Source organism: Solanum verrucosum, unplaced genomic scaffold (assembly GCF_900185275.1).
Source record: "Solanum verrucosum unplaced genomic scaffold, falcon-dt-bn FXZP01000703.1, whole genome shotgun sequence".
NCBI classification, from domain to species: domain Eukaryota; kingdom Viridiplantae; phylum Streptophyta; class Magnoliopsida; order Solanales; family Solanaceae; genus Solanum; species Solanum verrucosum.
The window spans coordinates 178,968-199,511 of NW_026020247.1; the positions used below are offsets into that span (position 1 = coordinate 178,968).

A 20,544-nucleotide genomic window follows, 5' to 3' on the forward strand; every position below is an offset into this window, starting at 1 on the left:
TTATAGGTGTTTCCGAAGCACATTTTCGGGCATTTTTGGGGTCGTTTCACTGACTAGTGGCAGTAGAAGGGAAAACATGTGCATATGTAGTAGTGAGAGGTATGGCTGCATCATCGGCAAGATCAGCACCTCAGAGAGGTAGGTCAACTTGTGGATCCTTCCATGATGCAACCAGGTTGGCATTATCTCTAATAAGTCAAATGTACATTGTCTTTGTCGCCTTTGTCAAAGTACCAAATAGGTACCTCAACAGCTCTGCACAGATGAAATATGAGACACGGAAAGGCCAAAGTAGTGGTGGTCTTGAAGGCCCTCTCATGAATCATAGCGATTAAAATTCGGGCGAAACCAAGCTCAAGTCCTGCCACAAGTGCTGCCAACATCACGGCCCTATCCCAAGTAACCACGTTGTCCGCCTGAGTAGCGGACAGTCTGGTACACATAATGGTCCAAAAGAACTTCACAGTGAAGCTCAAAGTTGCCTTTCTGATAGGAAAAGTAGTATTGCACACCCACTCGATGTGCTCACCCTCATCAGCAATGTGACGAGCCATCTAACGGAGTAAACTCTCCATCTGATCGGCATCCCTCTAAAATACCCCACTCTGAACCATTCCCATCATATAATCATACTCCACTATATTAATGGGCAAAGTATGGTCTAACCCATAAATTAACCGGCGGTTAGTAGTCTCGGAGATATCAACGGAAAAATTCTGCACTAAAGTAGCCTGAAGTGGGGGCTGAGCTACTGCCTTGGTCTTCTTGGGGATGGCATTACGGACAGTGGTGGCGTAGGAGGCGTAGAACTCTTGGGTCATCTCCTCACTAAACTTTCCCGAACTCCGTCCCATCCACTCACACCGGTGCTTCTTCAAAAGCTCCCCAATCGTGGGCACAGTGTGAATGCTCCCTCTAAGTACCCGACGCTCTTCAGTAATGGTCCGAGTCTGCCGCTGATTCTCGTTCTAGTTCGCCCCATCATAGTATATTTGATACTGGCCCTTGACACATCATTTGTTCGACTTGGTGGTAAGTAGAATGAGGTACATGGTCATGCCCATCGGGTCATGAGCCTCTCTAGAGCTAGTGGCATCGGAAGCAGAGGCTAGTGTAAAGATGGAACTAGAGCTGGACTGTGATTCCTCAGCATGCTGGACCCCCTCCTCAGACTGTGGGGCAACTATAAGGGTGGTGGAGGAGGGATTCTCCTCATTGATACAATCGGACGCCCAAATTACACCTTCCTAAATAAGTATAAGCGGTTGTTTCCAAATAAAGAACTCAACTTGTAGGTTGGGGTCGATCCCACGAGGAATATGGTTCAGACTTAAACTTAACTCACAATTATCTCTATTTAGTCAAACTATATCCAAGAAAAGTAAACAGGGGTGATGTTGTAAATAAGTAACAGATTATTGATTGGAATGATTAAATAACAAGTAAACAAAATTCACAATTTGAGATATCAATATAAAATGGGAACTAGGGTATATGTGTTCCCCACAAGCTCTTAACGCAGTAATCCTAATAATAGTAATCGTATCCTAGTGTTTGACATGCAAGGCTTATGTATTCCTACATGATTGGTAATCTCAGTAGTAACTTTCACTCGCGACTTGGTAAATCTACGAATGTGTGCTTTACTAACCCTTACCTTCACCCCAGATTAGTCATCGTGTCAATTTAGTTGGGTTTTCACCCTCACTTCAATTGATTAAAGTTAGACTATTAGATAGAAGCAAATCCTTAACTAAATCTCTGTTGTTTAATCCTTTTCTCATTTATTACCCCCTTTGTAAGGCAAGTAGGAACGAGGTGAGTTGTAACGTTGGTCACCGTTAAGAAGACTTCTAAACGAAAGGATTAACAATACATGCATAAACACTATTCAAAAATTACTTAATTATTAATCATACATTGTTAATTTCTCATGGTCCCCACAACCCTAGTTGTGGATTTAACTACTCATGCTTGAGAGTTCACAACTTATAATTAGGTTAAAAGAAATCATGAACTTACAATTAGAATAGATGAAAACCGAAATCTTGAATTGAAATTCTAAGTGTAATTGCATAAACCAACTTCCGAAAATTAGATTGCTAAGTGTTTTTTAAAATAATTCCAAAAGACCAAAAACAGAAGTCTACAATAATTGTCTAACCCTCAAAAACGAAAATAACAACTACTATTTATAGTGCTAAAATCCTAAACCAACTAGGAAACGAAAATACAGAAAACTAGGTCTGAAGCGGATTTGACTAACGATCATGAACTATGGACCATGGGTCGCCTCCGTGGTTCAGGTACTGGAACTTCAAAATCTTTGATCTCATCGACGGATGTGCAGGATGGACCGTCGCTCGACCTACGATCCGTCATTAGCTCTCGTGATTCTACACTTGGTCAGAATTCCCTGAACTTCACCTAAGCTTCACCACCTACGGACTGTCGTTGGACCTACAGTCCGTCGTTGGCCTCGTCAGTAGCTTCCGCTGCTCTTTTCAATCCATCTTTAGTCACCCGCTACCGAACAAATTTCCTACAAAAGATTACATAAAAATATTATATCTAATAACAAAATAGCTCAAGCCACACACAAACTCTTAGTGAAATGTATCAAAAATATCGTAATCTCACGGTATATCAACGCGCCACCATGGGAAGCAAGAGGCTGACTGCATCATACTACTTCAGTCCCTTGGGGATAAACCCCGACCACCTGAAAAGGGGAACAAAGCCTTAGATCTAGAAATTAAGAGAGAAGAGGAAGCCCAAAGAAAAGAGCTGACCAGACACAAGTGAAGCTGATAGAGCTCAAGCATCAATAACCAAGGATGGAGCTGGAAGATCACTTAAAGAAGGATCAGGAGAAACTGCCGACCCCAGCTCAGAGGAAACATTGCTCACAAGCGACGAAGAGGAAGAGTGAGGAGTACAACAAACGCTTGGACAAAAGAGAAGATATTTTAAAATTAGGAAACCTTTTGTCCGAGTCTGAGTCCGCCTTTTGCATAGAATGGGCTATGGTCTCTTTTGTCATCTTTTTTATTATGATAATAAAATGGTCCATCCCAGAATCTAAAAAATTAACCAAAAAAAAAGAGGTAATGAACTATAGGTATCAGAAAGGAATTTATCTTTTTTATTATATTTTTTAGATTATAATTTATTTGTTTTTCAAGTAGAGAAGAATCGAAGAAATGGGGTGACGAATGCAGAAGCAAGAACAAAGGTCCAGATTCCTACAAGCTATAACAAGTTTAATTGGTGGAAGGTAACCATTCTGAATTACCTTGAGTATTCCATTAAATTGATACAATGTAAATATCATACACTTGCTATTTCTCATTGTTCGTGCAGATGATATTTGTGTTAATAAAATGAGTGGTTATTTTAAAAATATTTTTTAAGTGTATATTTGTCCCAACTCCTTTTTTTTATTTATAAATGTATATAGTTTTGCAACAATAACGGAAGCTTTCTAAGACCAAAAAAATTCAAACTTAATTATATTGAAAGATATATAAATTTTGGTAAAAATGAGAAACTGATATAATTTTTCTTTCTACTTTCAATCAAAATGGAAGTTTGGTAATTATCCTAAATATTTTATTTAATTATACAAGTACCAAATGAATACTCTAAAAACAAGTTAGTATATTCTATAACTTATTATATAAAATAATGGATGGAAAAAAAAAGGTAAAGTCTCTAGGAAATTGACTAAAATAAATATTAAGGAGAAAAGATAATATTGCAGTTTAAAAAATATAGTGGAAGATGACATTTAATAAGCCTACTTAAGTTGAAAATAATTATCATCCTTTTTTAGTTTATTTTTTTTTAGAGAAACTTTGATCGGAAGTTAGAAAGAGAGATAAACTACGCGTTCCCATTCTCTATTTCTACAAATACAAAACTGTATATATATATATTAAATTTTATGTTTATGTTTGTACTTAATATTAGATTATTTATTACTGAGTCTATTCTAGTTCATTTTTCTAGTATAATTTTAACCGAATTTAAAACATTAAAGAATGTTTTTGAAACTTTTTGAATTTATATAGAACACTAGTGAACATTTCCGCGCTTCGCGCGGTCATAAAAATTATTTATAAATTCAAAAGTCACTCACTTATGTGTAGTTATCGATCTTAGAAAGTCACTCAATCATGAATATTTTTCTTGAAAAATCACTTTACCAATCTAAATAATTTTTTCATAAAATTTTGTTGACATGAAATTTTTATTTTATACTAAATTTTTAAAAAATAAAAAAAGTGTCAATTGTAATCATTTTATTGATGCACCCCACTAAAATTATATAGAAATATATATTTATCAAGATCACTTCATTTTATATGCATTTAAAAAAATATTTAAAGCAATCACTCAAATATGACGACATAATTTGCTACTCTAATTTTTCTCATATAATTAGAAACATTGGAATCTTTGTTATTGTCTAACTATTGTTCAAACGTTGACATATATAATTAACTGATTACTCAATTATAAGCTAAATCTTTTTATATAAAATGCGTAACTGAGTTGTGTGTTTTTGTATTTATAATTTATATTGGTACTGTAGATATAAGTTTGTTTTACTAACTATAGTTATAAATTTTGTTATATTACATATTACTTAATTTTAGTGGGACACGTCAATAAAAAGATTATAATGAAGATCTTTTTATTTCTTAAAAATTTAGCTTAAAATGAAATTTTCAAGTCAACAAAAATTAATGAAAAAATTCTTTAAATTAGTTGGGTGACGTTTTATGTAGAATACCAATAGTTGATTGACTTTCTAAGATAACTATTCATAGTTGAGTGACTTTCTAAGATAACTACACATAGTTGAGTGACTTTTGTGTTATAAAACAAAGTTGAGCGACTTTCTGAGAAAACTACTCATAGTTGAGTGAATTTTTGAGAAAGTTATTCATAATTGAGCGACCATTTGAGATATTATCTCCTAATCCTACTTCCTCTTTTTGTTTAGTTACTTCCTTCAATCATTCCTATGTTGAATTATTTATTTTATTGAATTATTTTCTTGTTTCTCTAGTTCTCGTTGCTAGTTAAATATTGTGCTCTATTTTTAAATAATCAAAAAGAAAATTTGCTTCTTTCTACTTTAATATTTTCATCACCTATTCGAAACTAACATTTTTTATCTTTCCTTGTCTTCTGTAATAACTGTCTTCTCCTAATTAATTGACAAATTATTTAGTCAAAGTTAGACTTTTAAATTAAAATGATATGCACTAACAAATTAAAGAGACTTAAGTACAATAAGTGGTACTTAACAATGAGTAATTGGAAAAAAATGAGTAACGCATATTGAGGAGAAATATTTTAATTAGTGACCTTTGATTATTATTTTTTTATTTTAATAACAAAAATAGATTAAGAAAATAGGAGAATGGTTAAAAAAAAATAAAAAAATATGGTTGTTGATTATAGAGTTGTAACATCACCTTGTTTATGTCCAACTTTATATAAATATATATAGATATAGATTTTAAATTACAAGCTCCCATATATTTTGATAAATTAAAAAATTGTGATGATAATTCAACTTAAGTTTTTGATTTGTTAAACTATTTATAATAACTTACATTCAAATTACTCATGTAAAATACAAATTCAACACTTACTAAAATGAGATTATTCTAATTTGAAAAACACAATTCACTCTTTTTTTTTTAGTTGGAACTAAATTTTGAAACTTTAAATATGTCAAAATTAAGTTTGATTTCATTTCTCAACCAATAAAGTTTGTCCAGAAGAAAATATAATTTTATTGGCATTATTTTTTAAAACTAAGATTAAGCATGCCTTATGTTATTTAAATGGTTAGAAATATATCAATGAAAGCAATAATCAACTAAAGTGTATATGGCGAGAAAATTTCCTTTCGGCATTCATAGTTTCTTATTCATGAACAATTTATCATTTTCGTAACCACCTACGAAAACACACAAAGAAAAAAAAATATTTTACATAAAATAATGAACAAAAAAGAAAATAAATCAATAAATTTTTAAAAAAACGAAACACATACATGATGTTTATTAAGTAAAATTGAACCTTCTAGATATTTAAATATAATAATATTTACAATCATAATCAAAAAGATATATTTGAGATACTCATAATAAATAGTTTGATATACCAAATCTCATTCATGTAGTGATAAACCTTGGTTTAATATCTCGTTTATACTTTGAATAGTTGTTGTAGTCAGTTGACACACGTTTCTTTTCACTTTCTGTAATTGATTGAACAAACCTGCGTATAGAAAAAATGATTATAAATAATTAAAGAAAAGATATATAATTATTATGATAAAATGATATAAAACAAGGATAAAAAATTAGAAATTGTCAGTGCAACAATAGAAATCATAATAATAAACATGCATAAGCAAAACTTGAGAAGAGATCATAAGATCACCTAAAACCATGTATAACCAAGAATAAGTAAATCATGTTTCTTCGATTTATATAAGAAAATTTGTCATTACAATTATCCAATAAAAATAATAATTAATATTACCTAATGAAATCTAGCATCATGAGTTTTTCATCTACCATAGTGGGGAAGCTTTGGAGCTTTGTTCCTAAATTATTTATATCATTTTATTGAGTGTCAGAATTTGAAAAGGTGCCATATTTAACACCTATAATAAATATTATTTATTGGGTAGGAGAAGGAGATTATTGCAACGAATTTTCTGGGCAAAAAACGTGCAACACTAATGCTTACTATTGTAACATTAATATTAATACCTATTAATAAATGTTAATTATGGGGAAGGAGAAGAGATCAATTTTTCTGCAAAAAACGTGCAACGCCAATGCATAGTGATACTAATACGGCACTAATGCAATACTACAGCTTTTATGTTTGTGTTTTAATAATGAAAGAATTAAATACTATGCTTTAATTAATATTCAATAAAAACTTAAAGCAAAAAAAAATCAGAAATAATTAAAAAAAAAAGGAGAAAATAGATAATTGCAAATGCTGGCCATTGGAGGGTGCCACATAAGCGGTTTTAGATTCAGATTTATATATATATATATATATATATAGATTTGTAAAATGTTTCACAACTCCCTTTAATCTTATAATATTAACTAGTGTACTTGTCCGCGCTTCGCGCGGTTATAAGAAAAACTTAAATATATTTTAAAATAATTAATTTCACTATTTGATAAATGTTTTAATAAATAATATAATAAAAGAGAGAAACACAAATTAAAATACGACTTCGATATTACTTATTCAGAAAAATTGCTAAAAATAAATTTTCATACTGATAAAAAAGTTGAAAATATAAACGTTGATATGAAAAGTTAAAAAGTTGTTCTCTCTCAATCTATTATTATAATATTATCGTGGTAATTATTATAAATAAATTAGAGTAATAACTATACAAAGGATAACACTATCTTTAATGTAGAAAAAATAAAAGAAACTTTTATTTACTTTCAATAATAATAAATTTAATACACATTAATATATATTCAAATTTAACACTTTTTATACCTATACTGTAAAATGTTTATACATACTAAACTAAACTAAACTAATTGATATCATTTATATACACTTCTAAACATCAATAAAGAGTCATATTCCATAAAATTTGTTGAGGTATCAAATTTCATACCTATTTCTTGGATATCAAATTTCATACATATTTCATACAATAAAATGTTTACATACTAAACTAAACGTACTAATTGATTTCAATTTTTATACACTTTCCAGACACTAATATTATTGCAAGGTGATACCTAGAGTTACTTACCATTTGATAAACAAAAAATATAACCAATAGAATCAAAATCGTCACATACACACTGCATCATAATCATTGTATGCATAATGACTTGTGAAGTTTCTCCTTCACAACATTCTTCGATCTCTTATGTTGCATTTCTTTTATGTTTGATTTCAATAAAAGTTGTGATGGTCACTGCCAGAGATCTCGTCACTGCCACAATGAGGAGGAACACATTGACATCAATGTGTTAGAGGTGAGAGATGTTCGTCTCTGTTTTGATTACTCTACGAGCAAATATGATGATGAAGTGGTTGTAAACTAGTGCTAAGATCATGATGAACATGACAAGAAAAATGGATAGTGAAGCTGATCGATGGATTTTTAAAGAACATACCTTTGTATTCATAGATGTTGTTTGCTGGATAAAGAATGTTGAGAGTTGAGCAAAACAACAGTTGAGAGATAGAGATGTGTATGATAGTGATAGAATCATTTCGGGAAGAAAGTGGAGAGATATTTGGGGAGATTTTTTTCCTTTCTGAAAATATTATCCTCAATCCCTAGAATGTGGTAACATAATTGTATAATTATCAGTTATTTAAATAAAAAAGAAAAGAAAATGGCTCCCTTTTTTTCTCCTTAAATTGGTAACTACCATAAAAATACTTAAATTTAATATAAAAATATCCTAATTGTTCAAACTTGTAATTAAACTGTTATTTTATAGAATTATTAAAAAGTACATTTATGACTAGTAATCTAACTCTTAAATACATATGTGATGTGATTTATCTTAGAGAAAATAATTGTTTTCGTCCCTGTGTTATTGTCTTATTTTGATTTTGGTACCTATGATATCTCACTAATCATACTTAACCTTTAATTAATTAAAGTAAGTGATTTCAGTCCTACTAACAGTGAATATCAATTTAAATAGATCACTTACTGCTGTCAGGGGTAATTTTGGTATTACAATAATCATATATATAAATAATAATATTTTTTGTTAGAGTTCACGTGAAATAACTCATTTCACAGTGAATTGCACTTCCCAAAGTAATGTCATTCATTTGGGAAAGTGAAGATTCAAAGTAAAACCCATTTCTTAAAATGATATCTCTTTCTCTCTCCCGTTTCTTTCTTAAGCTTTAGAATGGCTGAACTCAACAAATTGTTGATGAAATTTTAGGAGAAAATTCAAGGCAGAGCTCATATCGGAAGGAATTTTGCTCAGATTTTATCAAGTTTTGAGTTTTCTTCTCTATTTTTCAGTTTGAGCTAGAGGTATTTTTTTCCATCCCTCTTCGATCTTTTTTCTTGCAAGCTTCGGTCCAGCCGTTTTGTTTCTTGAATTATGTTGTTTTTATCTGAATTTACGATTAAGCTTTATGATAAATGTTTTATCTTATTTGATATATGAAACTTTTGCTTACAAAAAAATTGTACATGGTAGCTTAAGTTTAAGGTAAGTAAAATTGATTTGGTAGTGTGATTATTTTTTTTGATAAATGGAAATTTTATTATCAAGGAAAGATGTTTGCAAGTATGAGCAAGAACCTCAACTATACTGCCTTGGTCTAGCACCAAGTAGGTTGCTTCTCAACACTATCCTACTCTTCATGCTTACGTCAATACCAACAACCATCAGCTCTCGGCTTGTTGGTAAGGTGAGAGCTTCAAGCCCGATTTCAGGTGGCGCACCCTCTACACAAGCACGCCCGACAAAGGGGGGACGGGAAAAGCTACAGGACCAAATCTAGGGATAAACGTTAAGTCCTTGAGAAAACACACTGCTCAGTTCAAGTCATTGATACAACGCCTAAAATTAAAATTTCAGCCATGTCCATTCCAAGAGTCAGAGACAGTAGCATCCTAGTTTTGTGCAATGCTGAAAAGAATGGGGTGCTACTCCATTAACGTTGAATGGCCAAGCCAAAGACCCCTCCATGAAAATATCTTCATTCCATTTCCATTTTGCAGAGAGGAATCATATCATATGATAATATGATTGTTTGATGGCCCTTTAACTTGAGTATGCTTACGAGGAAATCCCAATGCACATTATCAAAAGCTTCCTTGATGTCCAACTTACATAGGGCCTAACCTCCTTGATGGATCCTTGCTTATCGTAGTAGCAGTGTGTCTAGAGTCTATTCTCCTTTCTATAGAAGTTCCACAATAGTTTGCATATGAAAGCTCGATTTCATGTTACAATATCAGTGACATTAAATTCACCTGTCGTCTTTGGATTAGCAAAAATTTTCCCATGCTAACAGTGATTTCCGTGACATTTCTACCTTCCCAGTCCAAAGGTATCTCCTTAGGACAACTTCGAGCATTTGGATAACTTTCTCTGGCAACTAAGATCAGAAACCAGAATGTTTGTATAAAGATAAATACACTCTTAATCATTTCTGCTTCACTTTTCGAACAAGGAGAAAACAAGTGGCAACCTTACTTGCTTGGGCTCTTAGAAATATAAGAAGTCATGGCTTTTGATCGTACAACAACTTTGCAAATAGTAAAATGCACTTCAATTTTCCAACTATAGTTGTTAGCTTTTTCATATAAATCAAACGACCCATATAACACATGAAATGACTGATGTACAAAATCATGTGTCAGTCGCAAGAAAGTTGGAGCCGGCAATATGGGTCCTTGTTGTCTATGTTGCTTTACCCTAAAATGGTTTAAATTTTGTTGCTTTGCCCTAAAACTATAGATGTAGATGATGGTTGGAAGAGCTAGTTGATCACAACCATAGTGAATGATAGCAAACTTTACATTTGAATCTCAATCTCCTTAAAGGTACGTCATTTAATTAGAGCTTAAATTTTTTATTCTTTAACAAAAATAATCTTTGTAGAATGAATTTAGTATTTGAAAATTGTGTTTACTGACCATATTTAAGCTAAGAAGCTTGTTCGTTATTGCCAAATATTTGATAATAGAATTTCTGGGGTTGGAAATTAAAGAAAGAAGATCCAATTGAACTTCCGCTAATTGAATTTGAGGTGATTGCCTTAGCAACAAATAACTCAAAGTAGAAAACAAACTCGGGAAAAGAGGATTTGGTTCAAATTTCTGAATGGTTAATTGAGATATGTATAAAGGAAATTAGCTAATTAGACATAACATGATTAATCTTGCTGCACCTTTCACTATTTTACAAGATACACTATCCTTAAATGAAATATACATGTTTAAATTGATAGACTAAAGCAACTATGTAAACTAATCTTTTGTGAACTTAAAGCCGATGCATAAATTTTAAAATAGTAACTTCGAATTCTAATGAGAATTCAATAATTGATTCTCTCGTCTTTCATAGATTTTATCCTTGTGTAACTCAATAAAAATTCTTTCTCGCGTCATATTGAAGAACTGTTATGAAGACTGACAATGGAAAAGTAACTATTTAAGTTGCATAAAATTTCAAAAAAGAAAACAAAATCATCCATGAACATGAATAACTTCAAAATCATAATGAAAGAACTAGATCTAAACTTGTGTATGTACTTCTTTATTTAAGGAATATTTTTTTTCTTGGCCCGTGGATCACTTCCCACCCTCTTTCTACTTTGAGAAAGTACTTCTTGTAATTTTGATATTGGTACGTATTGTGTTCCCATTCTCTCGATGAAGAGTGGTCTTGTAACTTCTCTGGAATGCTCACCAATTTCTTTTTAAATGAAAGAAAAACTTCTCAATTGCTCTTTTGGTACCCTTGGTTGGTTAAGTTGATTGACCTACAATATATATAAGAAAATAAGTCAGATAGTAAGTCGGATACAAGCAACATTAGTAGATAACAAGAAAGGTAATTACAGTTTGTTCAGCTATAAAAGAATTGGACTGCATTGATATCGCACTCTCAATAATGGTGCTTGAACCCTACAATAAAAAAAATTGTATCATATTCCTGGACTTGTTTGACTACTTCTGTTGCATTATTAAGTAGACAACAATAACTGAAAAAAACCAATTTATTTGAGTACTTACTTCTGTTGTATTATTAGATGTAGTAGGACCTTCTTTTCCGACTTGTTGATGAATTTGTTGTTGTTGAACTTCAGAGTGGATTCTCCCCATAAGAATAGGGCACTTTCTACTATTGCGCCCTAATGTTCCATATGATTCACACTTCTTTTTTCTGCCTTTTCTTGATGCTTTTAACAAGGTAAGCTTTCCAGAATCTGACTTTGTTTTAGTTTTCTCATCAATCCCTCTCTTCCTTAGTTTTCTTGGTCTCCCTGGTTGTACTTTGTATATTGGTGGCAATGGTGGTTCAATACCTATCTTAGGCCATTGCTCAATGCTGAAAATTGGAAGGATGGATGGACTGTAACTCTTCATGTACTGATCAACTGTATAACATTCATGAACATATATTTCAGGCTCATCCTTCTTAACCCATATAGCTACAATAGCATGATTACAAGGTATTCCTGTTAAGTCCCATCTCTTACAAGAACATGTCTTCTCTTTAAGATCAACAGAGAATAGTCTAAGATAGATGTCTCAATGTGGTAGAGGAATTGATCAGATTTAGCCGCATTACATTTAGCCGCTTTAGCCTTATTTTTTCTAGCTTCAACATGATTTTGGGACAGATTCTATGGCGGTACTTCATCATTTTAGCTCTATTCTTTTGAAGTTTGGACATCATATAGATCTAATTGATTCAATCATTGTCCAAATATACATGTCTCTTACATGTAGAAGTACACTATTCAATGACTCACACAAATTATTTAATAACACATCACATTTTGGAAAATAAGAGAAAAAAGTCCTTGACCAGTGACTTGGTGGTTTATTAATAAGCCATTATGGAGCTTTTGAATCTATTTTTTCCATCTCTTTCATATACTTGGAGAATTCAAGTTCTGTAGTTGCCCTAGCAGCTTTCCATAGGATATCCTTTAGTGCTTGTCCTCCAAAACCTTCAGTTTTGAAATTATTGTGTAGATATCTCACACAAAATCTATGTGCAACATCTGGCATCATCTCATCAAATGTTGGAATTAAACTCTTTTTGTTTATCAGAAATGAAAGTCCATGCAAAAGGGTTTTGTGATATTCCTAGGTCCTCATCAAGAAGCGTTAGAAACCACTTCCATGTTTCCTTTAGTTCACCTTCTACAATTTCGAATGCAATAGGATATATGTTGTCGTTTCCATCAATGCCTATTGTTGTCAATAGTTGACTCCCTTTTTGGTGCCTTTTCAAATGACATCCATCAACCCCTATTACTAGTCAACATCCAGCTAAAATGCCCAGTTTGCAAGCTGCAAAACATATATAGTCTCAAAAATCTTTTTCTACCATTAACCATTGTTTTTGGATTTTTATCCAGCTTCAAAATACATGTAGTCCCTGGATTACTCCTCATTAGCTCAACACAGTAATCCCATAACATATCAAATTGCTCTTCTTTAGTTCCTGTAATTAAATCTAATGCCTTCCTCTTTGCCATATAAGCTTGGGTTCGAGTAATAGTACAATTATGAATCCTCATCACATGAGTTTGGAATTCTTTTACTCCCCAACTTGGATTTCTTCTAAATTCTTATACGTACTTCTAAGCCAAAAATCTAGAGTCAATAGTCTTGTTATCTCTTTGTTTGCCACAAGAATAGCCTGGGCCTATTGTCTTGATCTTGAAAGGTTCATCTTGATTAGACTTTGATGCAAATATAAACCATTTGCAATTCGACACCTTCCAAATGGCCCTCGACCTTGTACTTTCGTTCTTCTTAAACTTGATGTCTTTTTTTTTTGGAACACGACATGTACTTCAACTGCCCACTTGAATCTTTGCTATTGCTGAAAATCATATTAAGTGTAAACTTAAATTTTGGATCCTCCAAATCCCTAGTTGGATTAAAAACAGTGAATCTTTTAAGACTTTCATCATCAGAATCTCCATGTAAACTCATTAATTTCTCATCTGATGTAGCACAATCATTTTCTTGAGTGTCATTGGGAAACATAGCCAACATGTTTGAGGCAACTCCAACATCCATATTTTTTTCTTTAACTTAATTTTCTTTGTTTCTCCCATTAAGGCCAACCCATTCTACAGTAGAGTCAATGATTTTATCAAAAATCATATCATCTTCTTCCAAGGAATAATCAGAGTCATTAAATGACTCACATTCTTCACATGTGGCATCACTCTCATCACTTTTCTCTATTACATTCACATCTATCAAATCTTCTCCGCCTTGTAATGGGCTGCCCTCAAAATCAGCTACATCATAGTTCCATTGGTCCTCTTCCGTGTGCTCAACAAATATTTCAACTACTCTACTGTCAGGTATTTCGTAGACATGGTTATCTATATCTAAATTGTAACACCCTAGAAAACTTTTCGAACTAAGACTCGAACCGTTCTTCGTAGTGAGTGAGATTTTACCAAGGAATTAAAAATTTCTTAAGTGTTAAGGTCACTAGATGTAGCATCTTGAGTTTCAAAAAGAATTAAATTGGAAATAGCAAAATCTGAAATTTTGCAAGTTATGCTTAAGTTGTGAGTTTTAGGCCAACATGAAATGATCATAACTCCTATATTATGATGAGTTAGATGTTCTACAAGATACCGTAGGAAATACCTTTGAAGTATCTTTCCAACGCCACTGGGTTTGCTCAGTTATGAGTTCGTACGAGGGAGATATGTCCATTCGAAGTTGGGTTGTCTAGATATAGAAAGTCAAAACCAGAAATAGTAAGGGGTTTTTGGTCTTTTCCTTACCCAATCAGATTTAATTCATTTTTAGAAATATTTTAGGGGTCTAATCTGATTAGGTTCAGTTTTATAATCCTAAAGTACGCCTAGGATTTTAGTTGAGAGTTCAAGAAGAGAAAAGAGAAGAAAAAAGGAGAGGATCAAGCGTTCGTCGAGATTCTTGCGTCTTGTTGCGGATTTTCGCCATGCGTTTAATCCCTAAGAGGTATGTAAGCTTCCATAGTGCTGAGTTTGTTCACCCACATGCCAAACATATTATTTTCAGCGAAGTTTCATTCTCAAAAAGTTGAAGGATTTAAGTTCTTGATAGGTGTTCTTGAAATTCATTCTAAATCTTGTTGTGTTGGGTTTTTGATGATTTCTTGAGATCAAAGTGAGTGTTTTACGGGCTTTATTGAGTATATTAGAGTGTACTTATGTGAAGTAATTGATTCTAAGTGATTGGGGAAGAAACTGTTTGATTCTAGGCGAGTTAGGGTGAGAAAACGAGCAAAGAAATTCGTCGCATTTTCTGGGTTGAGGCCTGGCGTGTCGCGCCAGCCAGAGCGCCCCAAAGTAGGCTTTGAATCTTAGGTGAAGGTGCTCCATTCCACCCATAGCCCCAGGGTCGCCTGCCCCGTCCAGTTTGCAATCGGTTGCTCCGTTTGAGTTCTTTCGAAGGGTACCTTCACTTTTTTGCGATTCTAACTACTCTAAGCTACTTCTAAACACCTAAAATCATTCCTAACATGATCATAACCTTGAATTCATAATTCAAATTCAAGGTAGAGTTAATTTTTGAGAATTTGTTCGAACATTCTAAGAAAGTCCCTTTGAGCCATTTTGTGGAGTCTTCTACAACTTCTAGTAACTTGTTTCAAGACTCGAGCAAGTGAGTATGAGAATAAGGAGAATGTATTCATGAGTCTAATTTTTTATCACGAGATCCTTCATATCATGAACCATAACTCTTGAATTCATAATTCACATTCAAGAGAGAGTTAATAGTAGAGTTCAAGCTAAGCTTTGAGTTCAATTGTGAATCCTTTGAGATCAACTATCGATTTGAAGTAGGTTCTGAGAAAGTAAGTATGAGAATGAGAACAGTTGTATTCACGAGTTCCATATTATTATGTAGACCCTCGAGTCGAGTCGTTCATGCCCATAACTTCCACATGAACTCCATCAGTTGAGTACCTTTTAGAAGAGTAGTATCTTCAAGTTCTAAGTCTTTAGTACAGAGTTCCTAATCCCCTTTGAGATTATATTTCTAATTATGGGACTATTACATGTTACCCATGAAGTCTTTGAGTTGAATTTTTCATGCTCATAATTCTGCATGAACCCTCTGAGTTGAGCATTCTTGAAGTGAGTAGTATCATTGAAGTTCTTGAGTTCCAAGTACTGAGTTCTATCTATGTTTATTGAAAATCTTGCATTGAGTCGTTCACGTCCATAATTCAGCATGCACCATATTTTAAGAAGTTTTTTACAAATGTTTTGACTTTGTTTTAAGAATTAAGCTTTGAAGTTGAGTGAAGATTAAAGCTTGAAGTTCATTTCGTCAAAAGTATATGAGGACTAAGTATTCCCAAAGAGATTTAAAATGTTTTCACATTTAAATAAGAAAGGAAAACCTTGATTTCCAAAGAGCCTTCGGGCTAGTTTTCAAAAAAGAGTAATCGCTTTCTAAATGAAGCAAGAGAGGAAACTTTGATTTCCAAGATAGCCTTTGAGCTACGTTTTTGAGCATTAATCTCAAATCATAGAAAGAGTATGTTTTCAAAACATAAAGAGCTAGTATATTTTAGGAGTAGTATTGAGCACCGATATGGGGAAGAGTTCATACAACTATCATCCTCCATAAACCATGTAGCCATCATAGGTAAAAAAGGGTCATACTTTTTAGATGAATCATTTTCGCATAGACTAGTGGATCCATTTAGTAGTTTAGGTCATATACCTTTGGCCGGGTATAGGATGCGTTGGCAGTGTGAGGTAGATCGTTGTATCATCACTATAGCTCTTAAGTGATGGTTGTCGGTTACAGAAACTCCCACAGCAGTAATTGCATGGTTTGTCAAGGGGTTTTGCTTACTATGAATGGGGGTATGGGACTTCATTCATGCATTGCACAAGTAGACTTTGAGAGGGAGCATGGTATGCCTTTTATGAATTTATGATTATGAGATGACATCATGTTTTAAACAGTTTTCCTTTTCTTTATATTCCACTTGTTTTAAACTTCTTTATAATGAAATGAGTTCAATTAAGTATTCATGAGTTGAGTATCCAGAGTTGAGTATTTCAAGTCGAGTATCATATCTTTGAAGTTGAGTATCTAATCTTTGAAGTATCTAATCTTTGAGTTGAGTATCTTATTCTTGGGTTGAGTAAGTTAAGAAAAGGTAAGTATGTTTCTTTTTTTTTTATAAAAGTTCAAGCTTATGTTTATGCTTTAGAATTTCTCTTATATGTTCGTACATTCCACGTACTGAGCCATTTGGCCTGCATCTTCTCATGATGTAGACATAGCTATTCAGGATCATCAACAGGAGATTCGTTGATACATTCAGGAGTTCGAGTTAGATATAGTGAGCCTCCTTGTTTTCGGAGAATTTCATTAACTTTTCAGTTTAGTCCAGATGTCATAGGTTGATGAGTCCACAAATTGGACTCATCTGGGGTTATATGTTGATAGAAATTGTGTTCTCAATTGCTTATTTTACCTCAATATCTGATGAAAACCCTTACGTTTCAGGTATTTGAAGTTTGAAGGAAAGCATGGACACTACGTTGCAAAAAAGAATGAAGAAACAAAGGCCTGAGGATCGCCGAGTCCACTTGGCGAGTCACTGAAGGGTTTTGCCTCGCTTTTTGTTCCAGTTTCTTGAGCCTTGGAGGAAAATATCAAGTTGGCAGAGAAAGGGAGCAGTCGGCGTATCACCGAATAGTACAGTGAAGCAATACTATGTCGCACAATGAGACAGAGCACGACGATGCGGAAGGTTGGCGCAAGACGGTGATGAACTACACCAAAGGGCGAATAGCCGAGTTGATCAGCAATTTCGACTAATTACGCCGAATGATCCACGTGCGGTTGCGACGAGACCAAATAAAGTTGCATAGACAATATGTGAACTCTTTGTATCTAGTTGTGATTAGCCATTTATCGAAATGATTCTATTGTCATGACCGTTGCACACTAGCGAAAGTGTGTGGTCTTGTTTGACTTAAGTGTCGATGCCTTGTGTGATGAGCTTACTTTGAACCTTGCATGAATAAACCTAGAATTTACCTTGTTAGTCTGATTGATTTAGTAAGGTGTTCTCTTGAAATGATCTTAGGCAACTTTTGAAAACTGTAAGCCAAATTTGACATATACCTCTATTGTGGCCTACCCGTGAGCGTGTGAAACTCTTTTGAACACCCTTTGAGCCTTACCTTTCTTTGGAAGAACCTTGATGAACCCTAGACCTTACGTGACCCACTACCTATAATCCTCTTGATTTGTAAGGCCTAAGTTGGGGGTGTGGTAAAAAGAGAAATGAGGAGTCAAGAAGTGCAAGAAAAGTCTCCCTTAACCCATAGTAGTGCAAAACAACATGGAAATCCTCCATATATAAAAAAGTACGAAAGAAATTGGGTTTCCAAGCAATTCATGGATAGTGAATAAAATGATGACTTAGATGCACTAGAAGAAGAAGTGATAAGGGAAAGGAAAAAAAGGTTTCGAGAACACCACATATCACGAGGATGAAAAGTCACTGAGCCTAAATGACCATACCTTTGCACTCATCCCCATTACAAACCTTAGAAAGACCTTTTGATCTTGAGTAAGCCGAACCAAAGATCGATAAGAAAATAAGGGCAAGCCTATGGTGAAAACATGCATTGTGTTCCTCTTTTTGAGTGTGAGCGTTGCATCTGATTCCTGATCTTGAATTGATTAACCTCTGTGTGTGAATATGGAATCATTCTTTATGTGAGGGCATTTAGATAATTTTTGTTCATCTTGAACTTGCACAAGTAGCAAGTATTGCGAACATAAGAATCTTTGGTATTGGTGTGTCATAATTTGAATCTTTGAGTGCACAATTGATCTTTCCATGTGTAATTCGAGTCCTGTTATGTATGTTCATGATTTAGTCTTGTGTAGCACTATTTGAGACACCTTTTTGAACGATTGAACTTGAGTTTGCTTGAGGACAAGCAAAAGTTTAAGTTGTGGGTGTTGAGGAGTCCACAAATTGGACTCATCTGGGCTATATTGTAATAGAAATTGTGTCCTCAAATGCTTATTTTACCTCAATATCTAATGAAAACCCTTAAGTTTCAGGTATTTGATGTTTGAAGGAAAGCATGGACATTAAATTGTAAAAAGGAACGAAGAAACGAAGGCCTGAGGATCGCCGAGTCCACTTAACGAGTCGGTGAAAGGTTTTGATTCGCCTTTTGTTATAGTGTGCTGAGCCCTAAAGGACAAGATCAAGTCAGCGGAGATAGGGAGTAGTCGGCGTATCACATAATAGTTTGGCAAAGCAGTACCATGTCGCACAATGACACAGAGCACGACGATGATGAAGGTTGGTGCATTCAGGCGATGAACTACACCAAAGGGCGAATTGCCAAGTTTATCGGCGATTTCGACTAATGATGTTGAATGATACGTTGTAGCACAAATCTGTAATAACAATAAATAATAGTTAGAATTTTATTTTAAGGAGTCGAACAATTATTATAATTTTTATATAGAATAGTACTTTTTGATATTTTTGCTCTAAGTTTGAGAGGGTTTTGGAGACTTGAAAAATGAGAGAGTTTCATCTTCTAGATTTGGAGTTGGGTCTCTTGGATTCTTCATTCTTGGCCTGTAACAAGACTTAAATTTTCATACCCATTTAAATGCAAACTCATTTAGGTATAAATTGTTATCTCTTGATGTGTGGCTAAAAACCTCATTCTTGGGCTGAGATTTAGCAAATATGTGTTGATATTATTGTTGGGTCTTGTTTTCTGATATGTTAGATGTATTTTAATGGTGATTTCACCTAGTGGTTGTGGTTTAATTTAATGGGTTTGTAGTTGCAATTACAAAATCACCCATGTGTTTTCGGCTTGCTCGAGAGAGAGGTTGCGAAACCAAGACCGCTAGACTGATGGCCTAAGGAGTGGGTCGACATAAGGTTCATCCTGAGAGGGTGAGTCCTAGTCCCATATCTTAACACTCAGCTCGAGAGAGTGAGTGGGGTAAGGCATAGGCTGGCCTTTATGGGGCGAATGGGTGTCCGAGAGGAACCCATTTGAAACGGGGTAAGTTGCCAGAGAGGGAACTTATTTCCATCTAAAGCTTAGCCTAGTCACTATTAGCTTGCAAATTTCCTATCGAAAGCATGTACTCAACGATTTATATCAATTTACATTACGGTCACACCCCAAGAACTTTTCCCCATACTTGCTCTCCCCTTTAAATTTTGTTGTTTTTATTACACTTGTGACAAACCCCAGTTGATAATTTACACATTTGTGTCACTTTTTAGATTTCTAATGTTTTTATTCGTAAATTTCTTTAGCTATAATTAATTAGAACTTAATTTTAGTTTTCTATAAATTCTCAAAACCATTCCCTTGGGACAGGACCCCAACCATTGGTTGGGTTAGTATATTATCGACGATCGTAGACACTCCTATCGTAGGTTAGTTTCGTTGGTCACAATAAGAATCAAAATGGCGCCGCTGCCGGGGAGTGGTGTTATTTGAGAATTTTTAGTTTAATAGAGTTTATGTTCTTATTAGTGGTAGTTTACTAATTTAATTTTTAGTTTTGTTCTATTGATTGTGTAAACATTTCAGAAAGCATGAGTGTTAATGTTAGTAATAGGAGCTAGGTGGGCCATCAGGATGACATCGACAACTTCAATGATGTCCAAGAGCCCAATATCAATGATCCACATCCATGGGAGGTGTTGGAGCCATCCATCTACCTCCAGCAGAGGAAAATGTGAT

The 20,544-nt window shown here is 33.8% G+C and overlaps 1 pseudogene; it reads right to left on the reverse strand.

Annotated features, from left to right (window-relative positions):
• Positions 1-590: 590 nt before the first annotated feature.
• LOC125833040 (uncharacterized) lies at positions 591-13,837 on the reverse strand (annotated as a pseudogene).
• Between the last annotated feature and the right edge of the window lie 6,707 nt (positions 13,838-20,544).